Source organism: Salmo trutta, chromosome 3, assembly GCF_901001165.1.
Source record: "Salmo trutta chromosome 3, fSalTru1.1, whole genome shotgun sequence".
NCBI classification, from domain to species: domain Eukaryota; kingdom Metazoa; phylum Chordata; class Actinopteri; order Salmoniformes; family Salmonidae; genus Salmo; species Salmo trutta.
In genome coordinates, this window is record NC_042959.1 from 37,545,184 (window position 1) to 37,559,265 (window position 14,082).

The following is a 14,082-nucleotide window of genomic DNA, read 5'->3' on the forward strand; positions in this document are numbered from 1 at the left end:
GGGGGGGGGGTAAAAACACAGCCACTCCATTGAATCGTTAGTGGTTGCTTTGCAATGCTTGCAGTTAGCCACTGACTCCTTCCAGACACAATTATTGTTGAAATTTTTCCAACTTGTGTAATCTTTATGTCCAATAGCCGATGAGCATGATACATTTTATCTATCATTTCTCTTCATATGACAAGGATTAAAAGGATTTTCCAGTAGATTGTCGACTTGATTCATGATGATGACTGCTAGCTAAGACTTTGAAAGTGAGATGGCAAAAATGTGGTGCTCAAATCAGGTGGGGTTCTGCCCTGAATGACGGGTCGCCACTGAAACTGATATACAGACAAGCCTGGAGGCTGCTGAGGGCAGGACGGCTCATAATAATGGCTGGAGTGGAGCGTAATGGCTGGAATCATTCCATTGACTCCATTTCAGCCATTATTATGAGCCAACCTTCCCTCAGCAGCCTCCACTGAGACCAGTGTACTGAAGGTCGGGTTGATAACACTTCCCTGTGGATATTTTGTTTCAGATTACCTCAGAAATAGGGACAAAAATCGGCAGGTAAATTAAGTTGAAATGAAGTTTGTTCAACATTCTGACTTGTAATGGGACTGTTCGGGAATGCTGAGCCTTACATGCTGACCAAACCGTTCGCGTATGTGCCATCAGGACATGCAGGTTGAAATATCAAAACAAACTCTGAACCAATTATATTCATTTGGGGACAGATCAAAAAGCATGAAACATTTATTGCAATTTAGCTAGCTAGCTTGCTGCTGCTAACTAATTTGTCCTGGGATATAAACATTGGGTTGATATTTTACCTGAAATGCACAAGGTCCTCTACTCTGACAATTAATCCACAGATAAAACAATAAACCGAATTCGTTTCTCATCATCTCTCCTTCCTTCAGGCTTTTTTTTCTTCTTTACGGTGCATTACCCGACTGGAGTGTGGATGTCAGTTCATCTTTCAATCACCCACATGGGTATATGCTCCTAAAAACCAATGAGGAGATTTGAGAGGCGGGACTTGCAGCGCGTTGCGCATCACAAATAGAACCAAGTTCTATTTTAGCGCCTGGCCACGTAGACGCTCGCGAGCGTGTAAATACTTCACTCTGATAAGAGGCAACCCCCACCTGTGCCAATTAGCCATCTAGCATGCTCCGAACACCTGTGTGTAAGCTAACTGTGGAGAAAATGTAGTTAGTCAACTGGAGACACAGTGTATGGATCTGTGCAAAACTGCAACATTAAGTGTATATTTATTATTTTAAATATTATTTCTTGCTGACATGAAAGATATGGGGCATATGTTTAGAAAACAATGAGACGTTTCCAAACGTTAAAACAGTGTTGGAATAGTAGTTTGTGGGAGACTAATGGCTAAAAACCCTACAGTACATAAGGAGAAGGGTTTTCGATAAGTAGCTATTCGAGCACAAGATGTAGGACTCCAACTGTTCACAGCACAACTAGAAGGTCAGCGCTCAGAGAGAAATCAAAGGGTGTCAGAGTGCGCTCAAAGCGTTGTCTTTTCTTTTTCCCAACGCAGTTAACCCAAAACCACACCCCGTTATTCAGAGGGCGTTCTACTACGCACCCATTGGCTAGCCAGCGTTGTCTCACTCACAGGTGATCAGCGCAGAGAGTGGCCTTCCAAGGTGAGGATGGAAAATGTAATATAACAATTAGCTACCTACCTTAATGCAGGCCTATTATTATCATCATCACGTTTGTTAACATTTGCCCATGTATTTATTTTCAGAGTTTCAATGAGTTGTCAAAATGTTTCAGAACTCTGCTGAATTTCCTCAATTGAACGTTGCTTACTATTTATAATTTCTCAAATATTTATTAGCTATTCAGTCGAATACGCTATGCTACAGCCATTGAATCGGTCTTTGAGCGTTAAGGGACGTTAATGGCTAGCTCGGTCCACGACATTGTTATATTTTTCAATCTTGAAATACAAGGGCAAACGTTATTAATCAGTGACTGAAATTTCGCGCTACGTGATATCCACTTCCGGACTTGGAGAGCGCCCCGCGGTTTTGGCTTAACTGCGTTGGGGAAAAGAAAGACGCGTTCAGACCGCACACTGTCCGCTCTGGCCAAGGAGTAGGGTTGCCGCGAACATTCTGAGCGTACAAGTCACAACTGTGGTCACGCACCCAAGATAACTGGCTAACGTTGGTTAGCTACTTCCAGACACAAATGAGAGAACACCTCACTCTGACCATTTTATTTGCCCTACTAGCAGAGCTGGTTAGCCTGTTATGTTATCTAGAGCGTTGGTGACTAACTGTGCTGCTGGCAACAATTGATTAACGCTTTTTGCCGATATTTACTGACGCTGACGATAGTCAATGGGTGTTGAGCATTCTTAAATTCATCCGTTATTATACACTTTGGCACCCCGACGAGAGTGTTCTGAAAACGGAGTAGATAGCCAGTTAATTTACCAGCGCATCCAAAATTGTCTTTACCCTAGGGGATTAAACAATCCTCTATAATATTGTGGAACTACTGTGCTATAAAGGGATCACATCGCTTTTAGAAGCTGTCACAAAACCCACGCTCACCTTAACACTTATTGTTCGTCTTTGAACCCTCATTCACCGGAGTGGTATACTACGAAGCAAGCTAGATCTACTCGGGCGTTTCTAAAGCCAGTTAGCTTCACATTGCAGATCAGTCTTCATCTGTACTAAGACCGTAGCTATTGCTCGTCTTAACTCCAGCAGGTTTATAACTGCGTATATGTTGCACGTGGCTAGTCGAATGCGAACTCTTCAATTAATACAACGCTAAACCATGCAGCCTGGTCTCATAGACTAAACGTAGCATAGTAAACTGAATCCGTGAACTTATAATAGTGTATTATACAACGGGTGGGTTGTATATAAAACCGCAAGTTGCGACCGGCTAAATCTATGACATTAAAATGCCTATTTACTCTGTTCCATCTGACTGCGGCAATCCACTGTCTCATCAGCCGAGGCAAGCAATTTATAAACTTAATCTCCACTATAAAAAGCACCGCTAGACAATATCTCACATTTCTTTTAGACTAACATTTAGTTTTCACCAGCGGAAGATTTGTATAAACCTTGCTGTCTGTCTCTCTGACATTTGCAACATTGTTTTAATATTCACATTTGATATCCATTCCATAGTAATGAAAAAAAAAAAAAAACATGTTGGGACGAGATAGACAGACAGGCAGGCAGCGTTTCTCATCCAGTCGAAATCATGAATCAACTGGCATTATTTTTATGGCTAGCGTTAGCCACCTAGTGAACGTTAGCATTACCCACCTAGCTAATGTTAGCGTTAGCCACCTAGCTAATGTTAGCCACAATATATTGGAATTCGTAACATATATGTTTTGCAAATTCAAAACATATTGTACGAATTGCAATTACTAACATATTACATAAATTGCAATTCTTAACATGTCATATGAATTGTAATACGTAACATAACGTATGAAATGGATGATGGATATTGTTGTGACATGAATACCATTAAGGCAATGACGATTATTTTATCAAATCAATTAACTACGTTTAAATGTTTACGTGATTAAATTAACCACGTAATAATTAACTTATTATCAATCTTGGGGCACCACGGGAAAAGTTTGTTTAATGAGTTCCCGTTTCTCGAATTAACTCAAGAATATCATAATATACCGTTATCATATTAGTCATCCATTAACCTGTTGGGGGTAGGGGGCAGTATTTACACGGCCGGATAAAAAACATACCCGATTTAATCTGGTTATTACTACTGCCCAGAAACTAGAATATGCATATAATTATTGGCTTTGGATAGAAAACACCCTAAAGTTTCTAAAACTGTTTGAATGGTGTCTGTGAGTATAACAGAACTCATATGGCAGGCAAAAACCTGAGAAGAGTCCTTACAGGAAGTGGCCTGTCTGACCATTCCTTGAGCTTCTTGCCTCTGTTTATTGAAGACTGAGGATCTTTGCTGTAACATGACACTTCCTACGGCTCCCATAGGCTCTCAGAAGGCGGGAGAGAGCTGAATGATGTAATTCCAGCCCCAGGCTGAAACACATTTGCGCTTTTGGCAAGTGGCCGATCAGAGGACAATGGGCTTAGGCGTGTGCACGAGTCGACCCCATGCTTTATTTTCTTTCGTCTTTTTACCTAAACGCAGATTCCCGGTCGGAATATTATCGCTTTTTTACGAGAAAAATGGCATAAAAATTGATTTTAAACAGCGGTTAACATGCTTCGAAGTACGGTAATGGAATATTTAGAATTTTTTTGTCACGAAATGCGTTGTGCTCATCACCCTTCTTTACCCTTTCGGATAGTGTCTTGAACGCACGAACAAAACGCCGCTGTTTGGATATAACTATGGATTATTTGGGACCAAACCAACATTGTTATTGAAGTAGAAGTCCTGGGAGTGCATTCTGACGAAGAACACCAAAGGTAATAACATTTTTCTTATAGTAAATCTGACTTTGGTGAGTGCTAAACTTGCTGAGTGTCTAAATAGCTAGCCCTGTGATGCCGGGCTATCTACTCAGAATATTGCAAAATGTGCTTTCACCGAAAAGCTATTTTAAAATCGGACATATCGAGTGCATAGAGGAGTTCTCTATCTATAATTCTTAAAATAATTGTTATGCTTTTTGTGAACGTTTGTAATTTAGTAAATCTTTTGTAAATTCACCGGAAGTTTGCGGGGGGTATGCTAGTTCTGAACGTCACATGTTAATGTTAAAAGCTGGTTTTTGATATAAATATGAACTTGATTGAACAAAACATGCATGTAATGTATAACATAATGTCCTAGGTGTGTCATCTGATGAAGATCATCAAAGGTTAGTGCTGCATTTAGCTGTCTTCTGAGTTTTTGTGACATTATATGCTAGCTTGAAAAATGGGTGTCTGATTATTTCTGGCTGGGTACTCTGCTGACATAATCTAATGTTTTGCTTTTGTTGTAATTCCTTTTTGAAATCGGACAGTGTGGTTAGATTAACGAGAGTCTTGTCTTTAAAATGGTGTAAAATAGTCATATGTTTGAGAAATTGAAGTAATAGCATTTCTAAGGTATTTGAATAACGCGCCTCAGGATTCCACTGGCTGTTACGTAGGTGGGACGATTTCGTCCCGCCGACCCTAGAGAGGTTAATTATTATTACCTCATATCAGTCTCATTATGAACGTCATTGACTTCAAATCTGCACGAACCCTAGTATGCATGATGATTCAGCGATACACAAATTGTCTTATTTATTTATTTACTAACTAACTAAATAATCACACAGAATTACATAAACACACACACAGGATAGATTATACGTTGATTACTAACATAATACAATGAAAGGTCCCTAGTGGACTAACCCGATATGACGGCATGTTCCACAATGAAAGGGGTGGGGAAAGAAAGAGCGGAAGAAGGAGAGACAAAGGAATTCAACTATCGTACATACAGATGAATAATATGTTCATTGTAAATATGGATATTTAACACCCTAACAACCACTCATTCGGATTTAGAAATGCAATGTACATATTTACGCTTACCATTTTCTGGTCTGGTAGAGTCTAACCATTTTACATGTTTAGCCACAGCTCCACACTTTCTGGTCTAGTAGTTTTAAACCATTTGTGACGTCCGGCTTACCGTCCGTATACTGGTCTAATGTACTTTTTGTTAGGAGTCCTTTTATAAGCACTCTGGAAAAAGGGGTGTTCCAACCTTTTGGCATTATGTCTGTGCTAACGTGGGCGTGGTTACTTTACATGAAAACAATATCATTTAGAAGGCTAAAATCACATTTCATCTTCTCACAAATAGTTTCATATTTAATCATATAAGTTTTACAACATTTAGATGTTACTCTGACATATACATTGTGATAGCTCTTAAAACCTCTCTTGGGTAGGAGGCAGTATTTTGACGTCCGGATGAAGAAGGTGCCCAGAGAAAACTGCCTGCTACTCAGTCCCAGAAGCTAAGATATGCATATTATTAGATAATATTATTAGATTTGGATAGAAAACACTCTGAAGTTTCTAAAACTGTTTGAATGATGTCTGTGAGTATAACAGAACTCATATGGCAGGCAAAAACCTGAGAAAGAATCCAACCAGGAGGTGTGGAAATCTGAGGTTTGTAGTTTTTCAAGTGATTCCACTAGATGTCAACAGTCTTTAGAACGTTGTTTCATGCTTCTACTGTGAATGGGAAGAGAATAAGAGGTCTTGGAATCAGATGACTGAGAAAATGACATGAGCTCAGTGGTGCACGCTCCCATGAGAGTTAGCTGTGTTCCTTTTCTTTTTTGAAGACAAAGGAATCGTCCGGTTGGAATATTATGGAAGATTTATGATAAAAACATCCTAAAGATTGATTCTATACATCGTTTGACATGTTTCTACGAACTGTAATATAACTTTTTTGACTTTTCGTCTGAATTTACTGCGCGAGCACAGTGGATTTGGATTACTCAACTGAACGTGCGAACAAAATGGAGGTATTTGGACATAAAGGATGAACTTTATCGAAACAAATGAACATTTATTGTGGAACTGGGATTCCTGGGAGTGCATTCCGATGAAGATCATCAAAGTAAGTAGATATAAGTTAATATTTATAATGCTATTTCTGAGTTTTGTTGACTCCACAAAATGGCGGGTTTGGTTTTGTGACTGAGCGCTGTACTCAGATTATTGCAAAGTGTGCTTTCGCTGTAAAGCGTGTAATGTTCAGAAATGTTTTGCCTCCCAAAACTTCCGGTGAATGAGCACATCAAAATCTGACACAGCGGTTGAATTAAGGAGAAGTGTATCTATAATTCTTTGAATAACAGTTCAATATTTTATCAACGTTTATGATGAGTATTTCTGTAAATTGATGTGCTCATTTACCGGAAGTTTTGGGAGGCAAAACATTTCTGAACACTACACGCCAATGTAAAATGGGGTTTTTGGATATAAATATGAACTTTATCGAGCAAAACATACATGTATTGTGTAACATGAAGTCCTATGAGTGCCATCTGATGAAGATCATCAAAGGTTAGGGATTAATTTTAGCTGTATTTCTGGTTTTTGTGACGCCTCTCCTTGCTTGGAAAATGGTGGGTGGTTTTTTCTTGTCTAGGTGCTGTCCTAACATAATCTAATGCAATGCTTTCGCCGTAAAGCCTTTTTGAAATCGGATGATATGGTTGGATTAATGAGAAGATTATCTTTAAAATGGTGTATAATACTTGTATGTGTGAGAAATTTTAATTTTTAGATTTTTGTTGTTTTGAATTTGGCACTCTGCTATTTCACTGGCTGTTGGCGAGGTGGGACGCTACCGTCCCACATACCCTAGAGAAGTTAAAGTTACAATGTTTCCGTTATAATGTCTTCAATGATACCACAAAACAATCTGACATGATTGTTCCCTCACGACAATTTCCCTTATTATTTATGTTAGAAATATTGTTTTAATGTCCAATCTTTTGATGTTAAAGTATTTAGGCCAGAGTCTCTCTCTACACACAAAGGATTTTTAACTCAACACTACAGAGCAGAAGGGAGGGTTTCTGCCAGGTATTTACGATCCGGTTGTTAAGTCATAAAACTCTGGTGGGGGGGGGGGGTCTGGCTATCTGCCAGCCCTGTGCCGAGCTGATCTGGTGCCTATAATCCTCACCCAAGAGAGAGAGTCATGACAATATCCACAAATTAACACATACCATACTATTTGAGGTGTCCCGGATTTACGTTTACTATGTTACGTCTACCCCTTACATTTACATCATTTAGCAGACGCTCTTATCCAGAGCGACTTATAAATTGGTGCATTCACCTTCTGATATCCAGTGGAACAACCACTTTACAATAGTACATCTATATCTTTTTAGAAGGATTACTATAGAAGGATTACTATATCCTATCCCAGGTATTCCTTAAAGAGGTGGGGTTTCAGGTGTCTACGGAAGGTGGTGATTGACTCCGCTGTCCTGGCGTCGTGAGGGAGCTTGTTCCACCATTGGGGTGCCAGAGCAGCGAACAGTTTTGACTGGGCTGAGCGGGAACTGTGCTTCCGCAGAGGTAGGGGGGCCAGCAGGCCAGAGGTAAATAATGTTTAAACTTGACTTAACCTATGTGTCCAATTACAGTGGGACGATGGCAGTAGCCTGAACTATTGGGACATCTAGTGGTATCTTTTTCCCTGCAAAAAAGAAGTGGCCTATTTGGCCCCCAAAAAAATCCAGCGAGGAACATCTCTGATACTGTCCTTGGAATCTCTCAAATCTGGAGTCCCTGGCTCCAACCAACTCGCTCGGACAGGTGAGATCAATGGCGACAACAAACAATTCAGATTTCAATGATTTACAACAAATATGATATGTTTGGGAAAGTTTAAAAACGTGTAAACAAATCGCCTAGGCCTACCACAAAAATGACCATGGAACAAAGTGCATTCATCGATTTCTACATCCATCACTGGGGCCCGAGCTCCCTGCCATCCAGGACCTCTATACCGGGCGGTATCAGAGGAAGGCCCTAAAAATTGTCTTAGACTCCAGCCACCCAAGTCATGGACTGTTCTCTCAGCTACTGCACGGCAAGTCCGGAACTAACAGGACCCTGAACAGCTTCAACCCCCAAGCTACAGTGCCTTCAGAAAGTATTCACACCCCTTGACTTTTTCCACATTTTGTTGTGTTACAGCCTGAATTTAAAATTTATTAAATTAAGATTTTTTTGGTCACTGGCCTACACACAATAACCCATAATGTCCAATTGGAATAATGGTTTTTTTCAAAATTTTTACCAATTAATAAAAAACGAAAAGCTGAAATGTCTTGAGTCAATAAGTATTCAACCCCTTTGTTATGGCAAGCCTAAATAAGTTCAGGAGTAAAAATTAGCTTAACAAGTCACATAAGTTGCATGGATTCGTTCTGTGTGCAATAATAGTGTTTAACATGATTTTTTTAATGACTGCCTCATCTCTGTACCCCACACATACAATTATCTTACCCAGAAAGACACAGCTTTAATCGCTGCCAAAGGTGATTCTTCAAAGTATTTACTCAGGGGTATGAATACTTATGTAAATTAGATATTTCTATATTTCATTTTCAATAAGTTGCCAAGAATTTCTAAAAACATGTTTTTACTTTGTCATTATGGGGGATTGTGTTTAGATTGGTGAGATTTAAAAAAATATTTAATCAATTTTTCATTCCGGCTGTAACACAACAAAATGTGGAATAAGTCAAGGGGTATGAATACTTTCTGAAGGCACTGTATATGACTGCTAAATAGTTAGTTAAATAGTTAACCAATTGAGTGCCACAGTATGAGTGAAAATACTCATAAAACCTAGTGGTAATAATCTTTTCACCATTCATTTTTGCGTCAGTGATTTTCAAACTACTTCATATAAGGTCTGTGTTTCGTGTATGCTTGATAACCAAGCAAATCTCTCTCGGAAAAGGTAACTTTTATCAATATATTCACCTGTAATTACCCTAAAAACGAAATGCTAATGTGGCTAACATACAGAAACACACATCTTGTCACAATCTTTAACATCATCCCTTAAGGCACATTTGTCAATGCAAACTCATGGACAAGTAGCAAGTAACCTATCAAGTAGATATTATAACCTTTTTAGTTTCTCATGTAAATAATTGATAGTATTTCTCATGTGTACTCTTGTTTAGCATTTTTCAGATTGCCTAGCTAGCTACCTTAGCATATCTAAATTACTAGAATTTTTTTAATTACCCTATGGCCTTTGTAGCGAACTAGCTAACCTTAGGTCTCTGTCGATCAGAAGCAAGGATGGTTCTGTGCTACGTACCTGATTGTAACCACTACTCCGATAAGCACAAGTGTATTTGATCCTTTTCCGATCTCTGTAAGCGAGAGGCGTCGCTAGAGCCGTGTGATAAGGTAAGCCCTGTTTGCTAGCTGCTAATGAGCAATTTTGGTTAAGTTAAAGATCTATTAGAGGCCTTTAAAAATTTGCTAGATACCCACCGACTGTAGTTACATGTACAACACACGTTAACCTCCTTACAAGTAAAAAGAAAACCAGCATAGGCTAGCATAATGACTGTTGACATTTTTATTGACAAGGCTTTAGTGATCTGCCAGCTACTTTTTCATGTGGTGACATGCTAGCTAGCGTTAGCCCACCAGGGAAGGAATATTTAGCTAGCTAGTTAACGTTAACTTACCGTTCGTGTAGTCAGACTTGCTAGCTAACGTTAGACCAGCCCCATGGCAAGGATAGTCACCACTTAGAAAAGTCTACACGGGTGGTGAGCTAATGTTAACTAGCTAGCTGGCTAAATAATGCCTGGTGGGATACCTAGTTAGGGACCTTGGTTGGCTAGATAGCTACATTAGCTAAAGTTAGCTAGCTAACTCACAAGACTTGTGGGCTCAATGTTTCCCATACAAAACACAAACGGTTTTGTTCCACGAGTGCATCTGTTATACAGGACTAATCAAATTACCTGTGAAGTCAGTTATAAATGTCAGCAGGGATGGAAATTAAGTGAGCCCAAGTCTAGCACTTTTCAGATTGGGCTAGCAGAAAATGTGCCAAACTAGCCTGACACAGCAGTGAAGTTTTGTCTTTACAAACATCGCATGCCACAGATTTTGGACCTGAATGTAGAAATCGTGGTCTGCTGGCCAGTGCCCAAAATCCTTATGTTACATCCCTGCATGTCAGTCCCTTTCGGACGATCACCGTTGGTCCTCCTCAGTGACCTCACGGCTGAGGGTTTTAACTTTCCTCTTGATAATTAGAATCAGAAGTACAGTTGTATAGTTCATCGCAATACTTTACCTCTTTGGGCAAATAGTACCCTGTTCTGATCATCTACATAGTTGAGCATTCCAGATAATTCCTCCATCCCAGCAGAAATGTCCCATCCACATATAGCAGGATTTTAGATGTGCAGATAGACCAAAGCCCAGTCAATTTTACAGTTACTATAGTCAAGTATGTGGGTTATGGTATTTAAATATAGATATTACCATTTTAGTAGTCAACCTAGGTAGCTAGTAAAATGTACTTTTTTTTTGTCTTTCAGACAGGCGGACCAGAAACCCAGTGACAACACTAGGGTCGGCAGCTGCCATTTTCTGTTGGGAAAGAGTAATGGCTCTGTATTTACCAGAAAAGGTAGCTCATCCACCATGGCAGTAGAGGAAGATCCAGACACATCCACCATGAAGAAAAAAATGATCCAGACACATCCACCATGGCAAAAGAGGGGGATCCAGGCACATCCACCATGGCAGAAGAGGAGGAATCCAGACACATCCACCATGACAGAAGAAAATGATCCAGACACATCCACCATGGCAGAAGAGGGGGAATCCAGGCACATCCACCATGGCAGAAGAGGGGGAATCCAGACACATCCACCATGGCAGAAGAGGGGGAATCCAGACACATCCACCATGGCAGAAGAGGAGGATCCAGACACATCCACCATGGCAGAAGAGGAGGATCCAGACACATCCACCATGGCAGAAGAGGAGGATCCAGACACATCCACCATGGCAGAAGAGGAGGATCCAGACACATCCACCTTGGCAGAAGAGGAGGATCCAGACACATCCACCTTGGCAGAAGAGGAGGATCCAGACACATCCACCATGGCAGAAGAGGAGGATCCGGATACATCCACCATGGCATACAATAAAGTTTCAGGCCCCTCGGCTGCTGAAGAATGTAGGAGGCTGCTGTCTGCACAGTTGCAGAATGTTCTCACTGAGGTGCATCTTGAGGAAACATTAGCACAGTTGATGCCTGCAGGAGTCACTGCTAATATTCCTCTATTCCTGAACCACGGAAGGTTCACAAAGTGAGATACTGTACATTGCACAAGAAGCATAGCGAGAAACAGGATCCATGTTTAGAGGGGAAATGTTTGACTAAAAGATGTTAAAATCCTGAGATTCATCCCACCTTATCTGCGTTGTTATAGTAATGAGCTGGTGCAGACTTGCTGTGCACTTGTAAACCTCCAAGACCCACTCAGAGAAGTAGCTGTTGATTGGGAAACAAGAACAAACAATGAGGCATGAGGATTGGGTGTTGAGGGACCACATTGTCCAAGGTGGGTTTGTGTTATGATTAAAAAAAATGCATTTTCTGTTCAGATAAAGATGTTGATACAGCATTGAAAAAGACCCGCCATTGACCAAATGTCTCTTTGTTTTCCAGTCCAACAGGAGTGCATCCCTCAGACCATCCGGTTCATGGACATCCTGTGACAGTGTGATCCGGTTGTGGCGACAACTGCACATCGAGCCTGTGGATGAACAGCTCAGTAACTCAAATATGATACAATATTGTGTAAAACAGAATTTGTAGATGCATCAAAAGTTTTACTTTATGCCCCCCCTTTTCCCCATTGTCTCTCCCATCCTGCATTTACCAGAAAAAGAAGCTCCACACAACAAAGGGGCTAAGAAATCATTTAAACTTGACAGGTTTTTTCTCATCTTATTCAACTGTTAGCATGCATCTGCAAAAAAAGATAGCACAGATTTGCGAGTGCCTTTTGAATTTCAAACTTTACAGATATAAATTCCCACTGTGCCCATGATAAAATGCAATTACTAAAAATGTGAGGATATGCACTCAGACCAGCCATTGTGATTGAACTTACGCGAACTACATTACTGTGTGTGTATGAACTATGTGGAATATTTTTGGACCATTGGTTTCCACGAAAATAGGTACTGACAGAAGGCGCAACAAGAACACTGATCCATTTACTTATTTATTTGTTACGAACCGGCTCAGAGTTCGCAACAAAAGGGAGACAACGTGGAGACAAGGAGTATCAAAATATATATTTATTAAATAAAGTAACTAAGTAATTAACAATGGTGTGTGTAATCAGTAATCAGTAGTGTAAGTGAGTGTTTTGCATACCTGAATATAATAATGCAGGGTGTTGAAAGGTGCCAAAGCAAATAACCAAAAAGCCACAAAACTACACAACCAAAAACAACAAAGTGTCTGCGTGGAGAGAGTCTTCCCAATGACTGTGGAAGAGGTGTCTTTATCCTGGGACACACCCGAGCCCAGGTGTTTCCCATCTAGCTGACGACCCTTCCAACGCCCACTGGCATCCTAATAAGGAACAAGAGCAAAGAGAGAAAATACAGCAGACAGAGTGGGAGGGTCGTCACACCCCCCCCCATAAAACCGGGGACCAACAAGGACCCCGGAACAACGTACCAGCCTCTGCATCCCAAATTGACAAGGGGTTACGTGTTCACAGTTCCACCTGCCCCAACCAACCTCCTCCCCAGACCTCAGCAACCTTTACACAGGAAGCAACTTTTAAGAGGAAAGAAAAAAATGAGACCAGGAGGGAACAGACAGGAACGACAGAACATGACAACACCAAACAACGGTCAGTCACGTAAATATTCAGGAACAGGGCGCACGAGAGAGCGCATCAGCAATCACGTTATCAGTTCCCCGGATATGCCTCACATCGAGATGGAAGGATTGTAAAAATAAACACCATCTCATTATCCTCTGATTAGGACACATCATGGACCTGAAAAAGGTGAGAGGGTTATGGTCGGTGTAGACCACAATAGGTACTACTCCCGACCCAACATACACTTCAAAGTGTTGTAGCGCCCAAATGAGTGCTAGCGCTTCTTTTTCAATGACCGAGTAGTTCAACTGATAACGGTTAAACTTTTTGGAAAAGAAACTAACAGGCCTCTCAACCCCAGACACATCTGCTTGCAGCAAAACTGCACCTGCCCCCACATGACTAGCATCCACCTGCAAGGTAAATGACAAATCCACACGAGGAGCAGCCAGCACCGGAGTTGAGGTAAGCAACCTCTTTGCATCTTCAAAAGCCTGTTGACAATGAGAAGACCATACGTAAACAGCCTTAGCTTTCAACAATTCTGTCAAGGGAGCGACCACAGTAGAAAAGTTCCTACAAAAGCCACGGTAGTAACCAATCATTCCCAAGAAACGCATAAGTTCCTTTTTTGTAGTTGGTGGTGGAAA

At 40.7% G+C, this 14,082-nt stretch overlaps 1 long non-coding RNA gene across 1 annotated transcript; it reads left to right on the forward strand.

Moving 5' to 3' along the window:
* The first annotated feature begins 11,702 nt into the window (after window positions 1–11,702).
* Window positions 11,703–12,570, forward strand: LOC115164853 (uncharacterized). Its single transcript, XR_003869998.1, has 2 exons — window positions 11,703–12,148; window positions 12,256–12,570. It is a non-coding gene; the product is annotated as an uncharacterized LOC115164853 (long non-coding RNA).
* Window positions 12,571–14,082: the final 1,512 nt, after the last annotated feature.